We start from the raw sequence: 14,055 nt of genomic DNA on the forward strand, positions 1-14,055 counted from the left end.
AAATCTAACATGTGGCCGAAGAGTGTGTGCTCCACATGGCTAGGAGAGCAGGAATGGGAGCATACCAGTATCTGAGCAGGAGAGGAAGAGTTACACAAAGCCAACTGAACTGTTCTGTAGGAGTATGTAATTTCTCTCTGCTTGCACCAGAACTTTTCCTCTGATGTTTTGGCTGGACAGGATGTTCCTTCAGCAGTGCAAGGTCCACTGGCTACCATCACTTTGTTCTTCAGAAGTTCGCTTGTGTAAGAGTGTGCAGAGCCCTGCCTGTGGGTAATGTGGGGTACTCTGAATACAACAGTTTGGGGGGATTAGCCGAATTTCCTAGTACAGCGCTATATGCGTAATACTATCCAAACTCAGGGAAACTAGCTGTGAATAACTCTGCTCACACTGCAATAACTCTGCTCACACTGCACCTCGCACACTGCTCACCCTGAAGCTGGTCGCAGGGCCTCAGAACGGACTGTAGTGAAATTCCTACCCAGTTTCACAGTCTTCTTAAATGTTGAAACATTAGTGATAAAAGCCTCTTTGCTTGGCTGGAAGAATGCTCAGTCTGTCTGAAGGCAGTAAAATAGTAGTGTGTTAGAGTCTGCCTAACAAAAGGGCTTGAACTGACACTAAGAGACACTGAACTGGCCTCTGCTGAAGGGTTCATTTGAAAATCCCACCTCACTTGTACCCTGATTACTATTAGATTAGGATCACATCTAATCTCATAGTAATTATATATTAGCTGTATATATTAGCTCTAGGATGAGATCTGATGTTTGCATACAAGTATTTATTTTATTAAATGAAAAGGCAGAAGGACCTACCCAGCTCTGGCATCGTATATCTATACCTCATTTGCATACACACATTTTAACTGCCAAAACAGAAAAGCTTGTAATTTTAATTCCCATTTCGGGACAAGCCAAAGGGGAAAAAAAAAAAAAAAAGGAAAAAAAAAAAAGCATTGATATTTTTAAATCAGCTTTTCTATGATGGAAGCAAAATGAAAATTAATTAGCTATTTACTATGAATACATTAACGCTGTGAATATGCAAGTTGTCATTTAGCATGCCAATGTAATGCTGTAATTGTCCAGACGTAACACTGTCAGAAGATGAGGTGTACCTGTAATTCTTATTGATTTTCAACCTTTTTTTTATTTATAATGTTTGGAAGTAGTATGTAGCCACAGAGATACACACAACTGAAAAGACTCATAACCTGCCTTTGTGAACAGTTTCACGTGTGATCAACCCATTTTAAGAAAATCCTTCCAGATGCAGTTCTGTATTGGTGATGGGAAATATAAGAAAAGGTGTAGTGGGTAAAATCTGAATATGCTTTCAGCTGTGCATTACTATCTAAAATGGACATTGATGCTAAAGGCATTCTGTTCTCAGATCAACATAGCCATGACTGTTAAAAATGCAAAGAAAGGAGCTCATTCATCAAGCCATACTAATTATATCCAGCCCACATTTGCAAATTGTTTAATTGTAAGCATTCCTGGACTGGTATTACTGAATTGTAAGGATTATTTCACAGTTGTTGGTAACAAAATTAAAAATAGTCTCCATTTAGTCTCTTTCAGAAGAGTTGAAGCTATATGATGTTTAAACAAAAGGTGCGTAATAAATAGAGGCCTTATAAGCAAATGTCTTGATACTCAAGGAAATTGTTATTTCATGACTAGATTCTAACTTCAGACCCAATTACAGAATTTCCTTTTTAGAGTTCATTCATCCCATCATGGAGATAATGTAATGAAGATTTTTATAGAACATTTTTATAAGGAGAAATGTGACAAATTTTTGTGATTCAGGGTTTTGAGACTTTAGATTATCATCTTTAATTTCAGCTAAACAAAAGAGAGTCTCTCAAGCTTCTTAACTGCAAACACATTGCAAGAAATAGTATTTAGGGCTTTTGAAATCAGGAAATTTTATTTCAGGTGCTCTTCCTGGGTGAATTCCCAGTCTGTAGATGCAGATACCTACCGTGGCTTACAGTCTGTAGCAGTTCTACATTTCAAAATTAAATAGTCTGGTCCTTCTTCAGTCAATAACACTGAAAGGTACATACTGAAAAAGGGAGAAAAACCTTAAAACCTTAAGTTATCAAGTATTTTGAAAATGTATAATTTTGAAAATTTCTTCATTTGACAGATTGTTGACCGAACTGGCAAAGCTTCACAGCCAAACCCTTCTTATGGTGAGTCATTCACAGCGCTGGATCCTGGCAAGTTCAAGTTTAGTGATTTGTATCCATGTCACCTTGGACATGTTTTGTGAGCAATTAAAAAAACAGGTCATGTTTTGTACTCTGGAGATACTGCTGTTTGTGATTATCCCCAAATTTAATCATTTTGCATGCATCAGACCACTTCAGTCAGCTCACAGGGTTAATAGTGTTCCCTGCTGAGCAGCTTATAGGGGAGCTCACACTTTCAGGAAAACTTTGTCCAGTAGCAGGGGATTGCTACAAATCTCTTGGTATGAAGTACACCCTCGCTTTACATCTTATGGGAGCGGCTTCGGTATCCGGCAGCTTCTGCATCCCACTTGGAGCTGCACCCAGACACCTTTATAAACTTATTTAAGGCTGAGAAGTTTAAAGAGGTGTTAGCAGCAGCCCTTGGTGTTCAAAAATCCAAAAGTACATCACTGTTTTACCTTTCTTCCATCCTTCAGAATGCTACATGTTCTTATTACTTTGAAGTCAAATTCATGACTTGAGAATTTTTGAGTTCTGTTGTGACTGAGCATTGAGCACATACGTAATTATCGGACCTTAAACAGAAAAATTAAGTACAACTACTTTTTAAACTATTCATACCCATTCTTAGTGTATAGTATCTAATATTATGTTGTGTTTTAGACAACATTGATATGAAAATGACATTTGAATTAAGAAAAAAACAGGAAATATTTACTTTGTAAATTTGTCTCTGTATTGTAATGATTGCATTTGCTCACTGCACACTCTTACACATGAGATCTCCAAGACGGTGTTTTTGATTTGTTGCCTGTTGGGGTCTTCAAATTATTTCTAAGAAAATCTGGTAAAGATGGCTGAGAAGGTATGTTCAGCCACAGAACATCACCTGTAATTGTGCAATTAATGGTTTTAACTCATTTTGCAGCTTCCTGAAACACTAGAAGAGCTTTCCAGATTTTCTTATTTAAGCCCTGAAGCTACTAAAGAGTCCTCAAGCTCTGGCTGTTTCCCAAAAGCCCTTGCCTGGGTGTTTCTTAAACAGCTTGATGTTGCTCAGCTGGGTAGAAGACAGTTAAGCAAGTCCTGAATTTAACAAGGCTAGATAAGAGGCCAATGTTTTTAATTACCTCATTCCTCTTCTGGTCTTGAGAGCTGAATGTTGTGTTCTGACTGCTCTGTTATTTATTCTCCCAGGTATGGGCTGTGGGGGTGACTGGGATTTGCACATCTATACAAGCACTTAATGTGTTTCTTACCAAGTGCTTTTCCCACTTAAAGGTATTTTATTGTGGTCATTATTTTGCTTATTAAAGATATTTTTGTGGTTAACACAACTGGTGCTCTGGCAGTGGATGTAACTTTTCTTCAGCTTTGATGGTGTGGAGGTCATCCAGCCCCTTGTGTTATCGCAGCAGTGAGATTAATGCTGGCACTAGTGACCATCATCTCTTACTTGGCTGAATGCTGTTTTTAGGCATTTTGTGCTTGGCAATATACCTCTCAAGGGAAGTGTGAATCTTCAGCTCAAAGAATTACGAGGCAAACAGTATTTCAGTCTCATCTGACACGGGTGATACACCAAGTGCTGAACAAAAAAAAAAACAAAACACAGAAATGACAGAAGAAATAACTGGAGAAACTGAAGATCACCTCTGGCCTAAATCGAGAGGAATTCTTCTTCTGCCTCACAGACAGATGAGTCTGCAGATGCTGTTGTTGCTAGTTTTCTTGAATATGTGACCCATGAGACTGAAAGTGAGATGATAGGAGGTCTCCTGTGTTTCTCCACACACAGTCAGCTCAAAAATACACTGAAGATATAGACAGAATATCATCACTGGTTTCCTACGGGTGAATGCTGAGAGATGGTAAGTGTATTGAGATTTGCATTGGGGTGGATTTTCAGTGACTGGACATCTTGATCGTTGGATGCGTTTATAAAGTAGCCTATATTTCTGCTGGGATTTTGCAGAAGACATTAGTCAACATGAAAAGTATTTCAGATAACTATTGCGAAAAGTTAACTTTATCAAAAATTCTCCTGTGAAATCATCTGTATTTCTAGTTTTGTCTAGTGAAATAAGCAACAAGTGTGTGAGCTCCTGTTTTTGTTCTAAACTATAGTGGCTGTTGAGGCAAAATTCTCAGACATTTACTTTCTTCATTTTTAACAACTTTTTTTTTTAATACTGCAAGCCGTTTTATTTATCGTTTTGATTTGAAAACAAAACCTGGCTGTGCTTGGCTCTTCGCATAACAAAACAGTACTTTCATTGTGAAGTTTCATGCCTGAGTCTGCTCAGTTAGAGAACAACTCAGAAAATAACTTGAAACCTTTCATGGCTTTTTGGCTGGAATATGCTTTGAGTGATACAAATAGTGGTCAAATACTAGTTTTACCAGTACTTCTCTGGAACCAAGAGGGATTAGGACTGGAACTTGCACTCGAGAAGGGACTTCAAAATTCATCCTAGCTAGAAAGAAAAGTCAGTACCTTTACCTGGAAGATAAAAAAAAATACTAATATTTTTCTCAACCACCTACTTATGAGAAATGTCAATTTGTATCCAATTTTCCTAAATCGGGTATTGAAGCAGAGGTATTGCTAAAATTGTCCCCAATTCTTTTAAGTCGTCTTTGTGCTGCAAGACAGTCCCTATCATTTCATTAGAAGGGTTGGACAAAGCCCTACAAGCAATTGCCTAGATTTCTTTTCCAAAGGCTGTAAATGTGTCAGGTGTGTCTGTCAGGCCATACAACAATTAGCCAAGACTAATGACACTTAATCTTTCTTGAAGTAATGTAGCACAGCTATTCAGAATTGGCCACCTAGCTACATGTTCCAACCCATGAAACGCAACGGAGGGAAAATTGGAGTGGGATGGCTGTGTGGCAGATAGATACCATAAATGAGGGCTCTTCCCAAGGCTTTTAGCTGAACCAGCAGTGCCTCAGAATCACTGTGAACCCACTGTAAGGGAAAGTAGTCAGAAGAAATGGTTAATACTAATATTATTAAACAGTCACTGGTCCTTTGGAACATAAACTGAGTGGGAAGTGCAAGCGTTCTCAGCTGCATGTTTTGGGTTAAATCAAGGTAAGGGGCATAAATTACCACAAGCTGCTTGGGTCGGGGCCTGGTGCCCAGCTCCTGCCTGCCCAGGGCAGCCCCGATGCGAGTAGAGTTGCCTGAGGAAGCACTGTAAGAAATCTCACCAGAGAGCTGCATTTAAACTTCAGTGTGACAGTGTAGGTGGGCCTGAACACAGTTGTGGGGCCTGCTGATGTGCATGCATTACTGGGCCACAGATCTTCCTTGTCAGACTCGGTTAGGCTTTACAGACATTTCTGGAAGTTACTGGACCTTTGGCTGATCCTGGTGACCATCACCAAACCTACTTTACTCTTCTTGCAAGACATTCCAGATCTTTGTTAGAGTCCTTTGAGCTTTACTTTCATCGGTCAAACTGAAACACTAATAGCTATCATTTAACAGATGATGTGAAAAAAGGTAATGCTAATGTCACTGACGTTCTTGGTTAGCGTTTTGTAACTAACTTTTTCCCCCTTTACAATAACTAGAGGACATTGTAGACTAGGTTACCATACCACTAATATCAAAAAAGGTGAGAAATGGGTCATGTTTAATCCCTATTTTTAACCCCGTTTACATTATGGCTTATTAAACATTTCTATTGTTCAAATTGGTGAACTGATGTTATTCATTGAGATTTTAACTCTATGTATTTTCACAATTTTGGTTTCCATTACGTACTTGACATAGTTCAAATCTAACTAATTAGTGGTGAAGTACAACTTTTCATTTATCACTTGCGTTTTTGCAGAAACATTTTTTAAGCATTTATTATGATTACTTGTTTATTATGATACATTGCTTCAGGTTAGAATCTTAACTAATTTTTAATGAGGATTCTAAATGTATTAATGCATGTAAAAGGTCTAGAAAGAGTACTATTATTTTTATAAAACAGTGGTATTACTGTAAACATCACCAAGTGATTATGTTTTTACCATTTTATTCAAAGACGTTCAGTGCTAATACTTACTCCTCAACTTCAATATCATTTCGGAACCACAATCCTAAGAAGTAGATAATCTTAGAAAGAAGACGAATTATTAATGCAGAGTGGCATAGTCATCAACAGACTACAAAATACACTTTAAAAATCATGCTTTTACAAACATGGCACAGACTCTGCTGTAGCACTGTATGCTTTAAAAGCTGCAGATACATTTTAGAAAACACTGATGAAGCCATTACTGCTCCATCCATTTGTTCATAGTATATATCATTATTCAAGAAATTTAAGAACTGTAATGATGGAAAATCACACAGAAAGAAAAGAAAAGGAACATGGACTTTGTCAGAAACAAGGGCTACATTTTTATTCAAGAGGCCCATAATGACGGAAAATCACAGTGAAAGGCAGAGACGAAACAGGGATCCCATAAAGGACTGACACACCACAGTGGCACAAGTAGTAGAACAGTCATAGCAAGTGGATAAAAATAAAGAAAACAAAATTAACTAGAGAAGAGCTGGACTCAGGGATGAAGCACAAAACAGAAACAAATCACAGTAAATGCTGAGGATTAATTTCAAAGAAGCTACTGAGAATGAATGGAGAGACAAGTTGCATCAATATTAATGAAGCTGAAATAGAGCTCCAAACGACCGCAAGTGCAAAATGGCACAGAAAACATTTTCTTTTTAAATAGGTTGGAGATTGGTTCACAAGACCTTCATAAAAATGAAGAGAATTCACAAAAGACATTACAGGAAATGTGATAAACAATTGTAACATAAATCTTAAAGATGAACTATAGGAAGATTTAATTACCACTGCATACATTTGTGGTTTTAATCCATAGTTTATAGGCAAGTTGTTCAGAAAAGTAACAAAAGTGTGTTTTCTGACATCTAATGATCTATAAATGTCTTAAAGGGATCTTATGCAACTCCAAGTATTGGCCTTTGATTTTTTTCAAGCAGTCTAAGAGAGTTAGGCACCTAAAATCCTTAGCGATATATTCTTTTTTGTGTCTTTATAACATACCAGGAAACGTTATTGCCCACCTTGAAATGAAGAAAGAACAAATATATGTTACGTGTAGGTTGGCAGTTAGAACTGTGCAGGCAGGAAATAAACCTTTCTTCCAAAATTACTTAAGGCAGATGTGACTATAGGCTATGGAGCTCTCAGGGATTCTTGGATGCTTGACATTAAAAATTTGTGCCCCGCCAGCTGACAACTGTATTCAGTTCCAGTCAGACAGCCTGTAGTTACAAACAAGGGGTCACATTTTAAGAACCCGATTTCTAAAAAAGACCAACACAAATATGTAATTTCTCAGATGATGTTGTCAGGAGTCCTGTAAATTGAAACTGGCATGACAAGCATTGCAAGATCTTCCTTAGCTAGAAAGCAGAGCAAGCGAGCACTTTTCCTGATAAAGATTGCTCTTCCCGAAGAATATTCAGTGTGGGAGGCTAAATTTCAGTGTCCTAGAGATGCAATCCATTTGTCTGTTTTACTTATGTAACAAATTAAACTACTGAAGGTTTTGCATCTGCCACGAGAGTAGCCGCACGCTTTTCCTTCTTGTCATAACGGGTTAGTGACGTTATTTCAGTGCGTTCCCACAGCTTACCAGCAGCAGTCCTTTCCACTTCAAGGGTCTTACTGCCCCGGCTGTAAATACGCTCACCTTTTTTACATTGTAGTAAAGAGATGATGATCTGAGTAAAGCTATTGAGAGTAATGAAACTGCTTTGTAAGGCAAAATTTTGCTTTAAGAGGGAGACTGGGATATAAAATATTGGCATAAATGTGTATGAAGACATAGACTAGATTTGGCAGAAGAACAGCTATTGATGGAAGGCCATGCTCTCATTTTTCTTTGGGGGCATGGGAGAGACATCGCGTCATGGTAGGCCCTAGTTAAACTCCGACTGAAAATCTCTCTGCAGAATTTATTTGGGCCCTGAAGTCCCTATCAATGAAACCTGTATACAAGCAGCCACGCTTAAGTCAAATTTTGGTTGTATCTACAAAAATATTAGAATTGTGAGGCAACGGTACTTCTCTGGTCATATTTTATTTTTTTTAATGCTGTGATAGTAAACTTTACCACATAGGAATTAACTTCTGAGTGTTTCATAAGAGAATTTCATTGTCTTACCAGAACTGCTCTGCAGAAGTGTTGTTGGGCTGTGGGTCAGCAAGACCTTCTGGCGTGCCATGCTCTGTCTTGCTGTGCATATCCTCCACCCCAGCAACTCACAGGGCAGGGTGGTGATCACCTTCGATTATTGACATGAACGTTATTCTCATTTTGGGAGAACAGGGCGTGAGGTAAAATGGAAAGGTGTCTGCTAAATGGTGTTCATGTTCAGCTGCATTGGCTTGTTGATGGCTGTTGCCGGATGATGGTGCTTGTGCGGCACTTGTGGCTGTTACTGACCTAAGAGGTAGAGGCTGGTATATCTCAGAAATTGCTGTGACTCTTGATTTGTGCTGGGACATAGCGTATATAGTGTATATACACAGTAGTGCATATATACAAATTGTTTCCTTCAGACCTTCAAGACAAACATAAATAGGTCATTTTGAAGGACTGTACTGTTGTTTTACGGAGTTCTTCATCAAGCATGGAGAAAACCTGGGTGTTTATGGTCAATTAATGACTTACAGATTCATTTTATACTCTTATTACTGTATTTTAGTGTATTTCTTCTTTTGATCCACAGCGAAAAGGAAGTGACAAAATGGAAGTGTCATCTCTCTATCAACAGGGCAGTTATGAAAACAATTATATAGATCAGCAGTAAGCAGAAAAATGAAACAACTGTATTCTAGATAAAAATTATTTTTCCAACTTCTTTTTAAAAGTAGTAGAGTTTGAAGAAACATGAAATCTAAGGTGTTACCAGAGCTCTTCTAAAACATGGATACAAGGTAGGTCAGAAAGATGAAACCTGGAGCCAGGGAAAGAAAAGCACCTGAAGGCACGGTGTTCTTCCAGCTTTGAAGAAGACTGGATTTTAGGAGCAACTTTGTAAATTAACTATGGGGAAAGCATTGGTGATGAGTGAAGCTTTGAGTTGATAAGCTTTCTCAAGTGGAGAGTCATGAAATAAGTTGCAAAATAGCTAAGAGATCCTCTTCTGAACACTTGAATGAGGCATAATTGTATTGTGACTTTTTCTTATGAAGAACACTATGATGAAATTAAATTTATATATATTTATATGGTCCAAGGCTAAAATTGCTCTTCTTACTGAGTTTTTATAGTGTAGTAGCTGAATTACTATAAAGTAATAATTGGATTCTTATAATGACTGCAAGAATACAATAACAGCTGTTTGCAGTTAGTATTAATGTGCAAATTGGTGCATTCTAGCAAACGAATCTCTATTGTATTTGGAAAGGTCACTGTAACCCTAACATAGAACTGTCATCCCATTTTCTTTAGGGGTGCAGTGCTACCACGGTATTTCTGGATTGGACTCAGATAGGCACCCACTTGGTCAACCTAACAATGTTCCTTCATGAGGCAAAGCTCCTAGGTGACGGCTGTTGTAAACTCTTGAAATTGTATACGTTCTTATACACAATGTCTTCTTGAAGAAGCAGATAACGTCCTTGATATCTTTCTGCATGTGTAGGTGTGACTCACTTTGGTGCTCTAATGAGGGAGTCCTGAGGACCATTCCGCAGCCCCTCAGCATCCAGCCCCTGTTGCTCTCCATCGTTACTGGAGCATGTGCTGCCTGTGCAGTGGTACAGCTGCTGTGGTTTTCCTCAGAAGCCTGGCTGACCTGCTTAAGGTTGCAGCTTTTGACAGATCTTAAGGAATTCTTTGGTATTTTGTGAACAATATCCCTTAACTCCTGTCCATGAGTAACTCTTTTTCCCCTACTTTTCTCTGCTTTTAGTAGTAGTAATTGTAGAATTGTTTTTATTTTAAATTGGTACTTGCTTTTATACTGTCATTTTGCTAGGCTACTGGAAAGTTCAAAGCAGACTTGTCATTTTTGAACTAAAATTTTATTAATTCCCCAGTAATTTCTCCTACTTCAGCATCTCTTCTCTCATCTCTCTGTGATTGCATCTTTTTTAGTATTCTCACTGTGGAAATTTTAGCATGTTATACCTGTTAGTGACATCATCCACGTTAAAGTTATGAAATTCAGCTGAAATTTCTATGATCTAGGAAAAAAATGTTAATATGTGCCAGACCTGACTGTTCTGCATTATATGCTCCTGAGCTGCCAACGTCTGGGACGTGGCTGAAAGTAATAAGAGATGTTTTCTGCCACCGCAATGATCCTGACAACTTTGAAGTGGCACTAGCATCGTTAACAATCTCTTACCCTTGTACTTGTCTTTAAGTAAAGAGAGTGACTACAATGAAAAAGAATGAAAATTGATAAATATAAAACATAAAGTATGGTATGAATTTAAGAATGTAAGGAATGGCACAAGGCTAGATTCTCTATGGAAGTGGATGAATCCACAGTTAAGAAAACAAAGCCAAAGCCTCTTGAATCCTGTCAAATGCAGTGTTTAAAAATGTTGTGTTAAAGTACAGTTCAGCTGGGTGATGAGTGCCCGTAAACTCCCCAGAAGTCACTGAACAGCATTTAGTTTAGACTGTGCCCTTGAGCAGCATTTCTTTTTAGCACTGAGTGTATTTATTCCTCAGAGCCATCCCGTTCCCTCCCAGGGGCAAGGACCCAGGCAATCCAGGATTGGTGGCGTGGAAAAGCAACTTTGTTCTTCTAACCCCCTGGGTTGCACTGAACATTGCCCGGTCACAGCAAGGATCAGGGGCTCTGTGTTTATTCTTTCAGTTCTACGAAACCACTTATTTTTGTAGTTAACGGTGGCTTTGCAGTAAATATATGTTCTGGGAAGCAAAAAGCAAAGAGTATGTTGGTGGCACAAACCATGAGGTGTTTGTTTTATTACTCTCCCTTAAACATTGTTTTTAATCAGGTAGAGTTGCTCTAGGACTGTTTGACTTCTGCACGTCTTCTAGCTGTACAATAAGCTGTATTTTTGCAGGCGTCCATGTTGTAGAGTTAAGGTGACATTGAGATGACTGCTCTCTAGATGTTTTTTCCATCAAACTTACAGAACACGTTTTAAGTAACAGGATTGTTATAATTTAAGCTATGCATGCCAGTTTAAAACAAGGCTTTCAGCACTGACAGACTTGGATAGAAACATTCAACCAAGTAAGGCAAAGCATGACTCTAAATGCAACTTGAAAACAAAGGTAGGTAAGGTGAAATGTTACGCTGCCAAGAGATGATTTCTAGCTGATGGAATCAAATGCTTTCAAGTCCTTTACTGTAGGTAGTGAAACAGCAATGATTAACAGTAAATTAGATATAGAAATAGATTAAAGGGGGACATTATTCTAGTATGTTGTGTGATGAAGTACAAAGAGCATCAATTAAAAAAATTGTATGCAAACTTGCAAATTCTTGCGCACATAGCACTGATTTGGACATGCTGAACTAGAAGCAGCAGCAGAAGTGGTCAAGATCTTAACAATTTTTTCTCTTCCAGACTTCAGCTGTTTTCCCAGGTAGCTAAAATCAGTGTTATACACAAAGTAGACTTTATAATATATATTTATGTATACATATATATATATATGCATACATATATATATATATATGTATATTCCTTGATTTCATGTAGCAAACTGATGATACCTGTATTTGCTTATGAACTGGTGAGGGGAAAAAAAAGGTAAACTTAACTGGCTGCTAGATAAATAGCAACTTTCTTATCATAGACAGATATTCAGCGAGGTTAATTATTTTTATTTTAAGAAGACAGTTAAAGAAAATTACCTTCTGAGATATACCATGCCTATACTAAAAAGATGGACAACAAAATTGACTGACGAAATGTTAGGAGGGTGAGAGAATTTATTTGATGGAAATGCTCCCCAAAAGTAGCCTTTCAGAATGTTTGCAGTCTTATTAACGGAGCTAGGCGAGTTCATGCATCATTCTGCAGTGAAGTAGCCCTGTGTAACCCTCCTTTCAGGACTTTGAGGACATACAGAGTAGGATGGGTAGGAGTGGGCTGTCTTGAACTTCTAGAAGGGTGGAAAACCGAGATGTGTTGATTCCATTCCTGAAAAAGACACAAATTTTGCTTACTGGAGGTTTTTTATTTATGGATGCAAAGGCTGCAGAGTTGCTCAGCAGTTATTCATACGTATTTTTGGTTAATTTCAGTATTTCTGAATGTTTCTTTTAGTAATCCGTTTGCTTCATTCAGGAGCTAAGTAACTAAATGTTAACTGGAATTAGTTTTTTTTTTTTTTCTTTTTCCTGTTGATAGTGTTAGATTAAAGTAATAGACTTGCATAAGCATGCTACCACCAAAGACTGACTATTAATGATTATCACTACACTAAGAGGAAAAACCTCTGCATGGATACAGTAGTCTTTTTTCCACCATACTGCAGCAAAATCTTTGGTCACTGAAAAGGAAAATAGGTAGTAACTGCAGGTTTTTTGATATGCAATTCTAAATTAGGCTTTGGAAAACAGTGTCCTTTCTTAGCAAAAATAAATAAATAAATAAAAAATCAAGATTATATTCCTTTTATTGTGACTGAGATGATATATAATCTGATGATACTCTCACCTTGACTCCTTCACTCTGGTGGTTTTCCAGTTCTGAGAATTTAATCTTACAGACCTAAAATAGGACATGCTATAAGAACAGTTTTTACCGACATCTGTCCTTCAATTTTCTTAGCAGGCAAACACTTGATGGTGTCTGTCTGTAATGGTTCAGAGGAACAGTCTGAGTTCAAGAAAGTGTCTTTAATTTTTTTTTCAAGAGTCTTGATCAGACTTCTGTAACATTCTACAACTAATTTTTTGTATATTCTAAATATTTTGTCTTGTCTTGACATCTAATATATTCCCAGGTACAACCTCTCAAGGTTTAGGTTTAGTTTGTTATTTATTAAATTGCTGTGCGAGTTGTTATAAACAAATCCGGATGTTTTTACAATGGGCACATGCCTCTTGAGCTCATATGCTGTCTTTATTAATCTAAATAAGCACGAACAAAGAACTTGCAGTATGCCTAACTGCCACTGTTCCTTGAATCCGAAAGGAAAGCTGATGCTCAGTGCATATTCCTGGTATTCTACCTTTCTGGTGCTGCCTGCTCCAGCGCAGGATTGTTGGGTCAGGAAACAGAAGACCAGGAGATCTGAACCTGCCTATCTGCTTGCAGTGAACAGGGTTACTCTTTGTGCCTTGATGTTTCCCTTTCATTCATGTTGTTATTTGCAGAAGGGTGCAGGGTCTTGGTCACGGTTCCTATACAAGCAATAATCACCTCAGAATGCTCTTGGAGATCACATTCAATAAAAAAAGCCTGTATAGGAGGTCATCCTTAAATTATAGCATGACATATTTTGACAAGGCCAATTTAGAGAATTGTTATTTTCTTGCTGATTTATTTATTTTTGGCAAATTGTTTTAACAGATCTTAGAGGAAGTTAGATGAAAAAATAATTCTTCAGTTAAAATATTTTAAAGACCCCCTAAAGCAAATTATACACTCAACTAAGTCTTTGCATTCTTCAAAGTGTATGAATATGACGTTAGCATATATTTAAGACATAAGAAAAAAATGACCTAGACACATAGTACAAAGTCTAATCATTATGGACACTTTTTTCTTCCTGTTGAAAATGATATTATCAAAGTAATTTGATTGGGGAACTGGTGATCTTAATGACTTACAGCTAGTTAGCAATCTTCATTC

General features: G+C 37.6%; 1 protein-coding gene across 1 annotated transcript in view; it reads left to right on the top strand.

Moving 5' to 3' along the window:
* The first annotated feature begins 3,390 nt into the window (after positions 1–3,390).
* Positions 3,391–14,055, top strand: part of OLA1 (Obg like ATPase 1) — a 109,282-nt gene continuing 98,617 nt past the window's right edge. Inside the window, exon 1 of the mRNA XM_040562041.1 lies at positions 3,391–3,409. The gene's annotated coding sequence lies outside the window, so the exon portion shown is untranslated. The remainder of the gene's footprint in view (positions 3,410–14,055) is intronic.

The sequence above is a fragment of the Cygnus olor genome, chromosome 6 (assembly GCF_009769625.2).
Source record: "Cygnus olor isolate bCygOlo1 chromosome 6, bCygOlo1.pri.v2, whole genome shotgun sequence".
Taxonomy (NCBI): Eukaryota; Metazoa; Chordata; class Aves; order Anseriformes; family Anatidae; genus Cygnus; species Cygnus olor.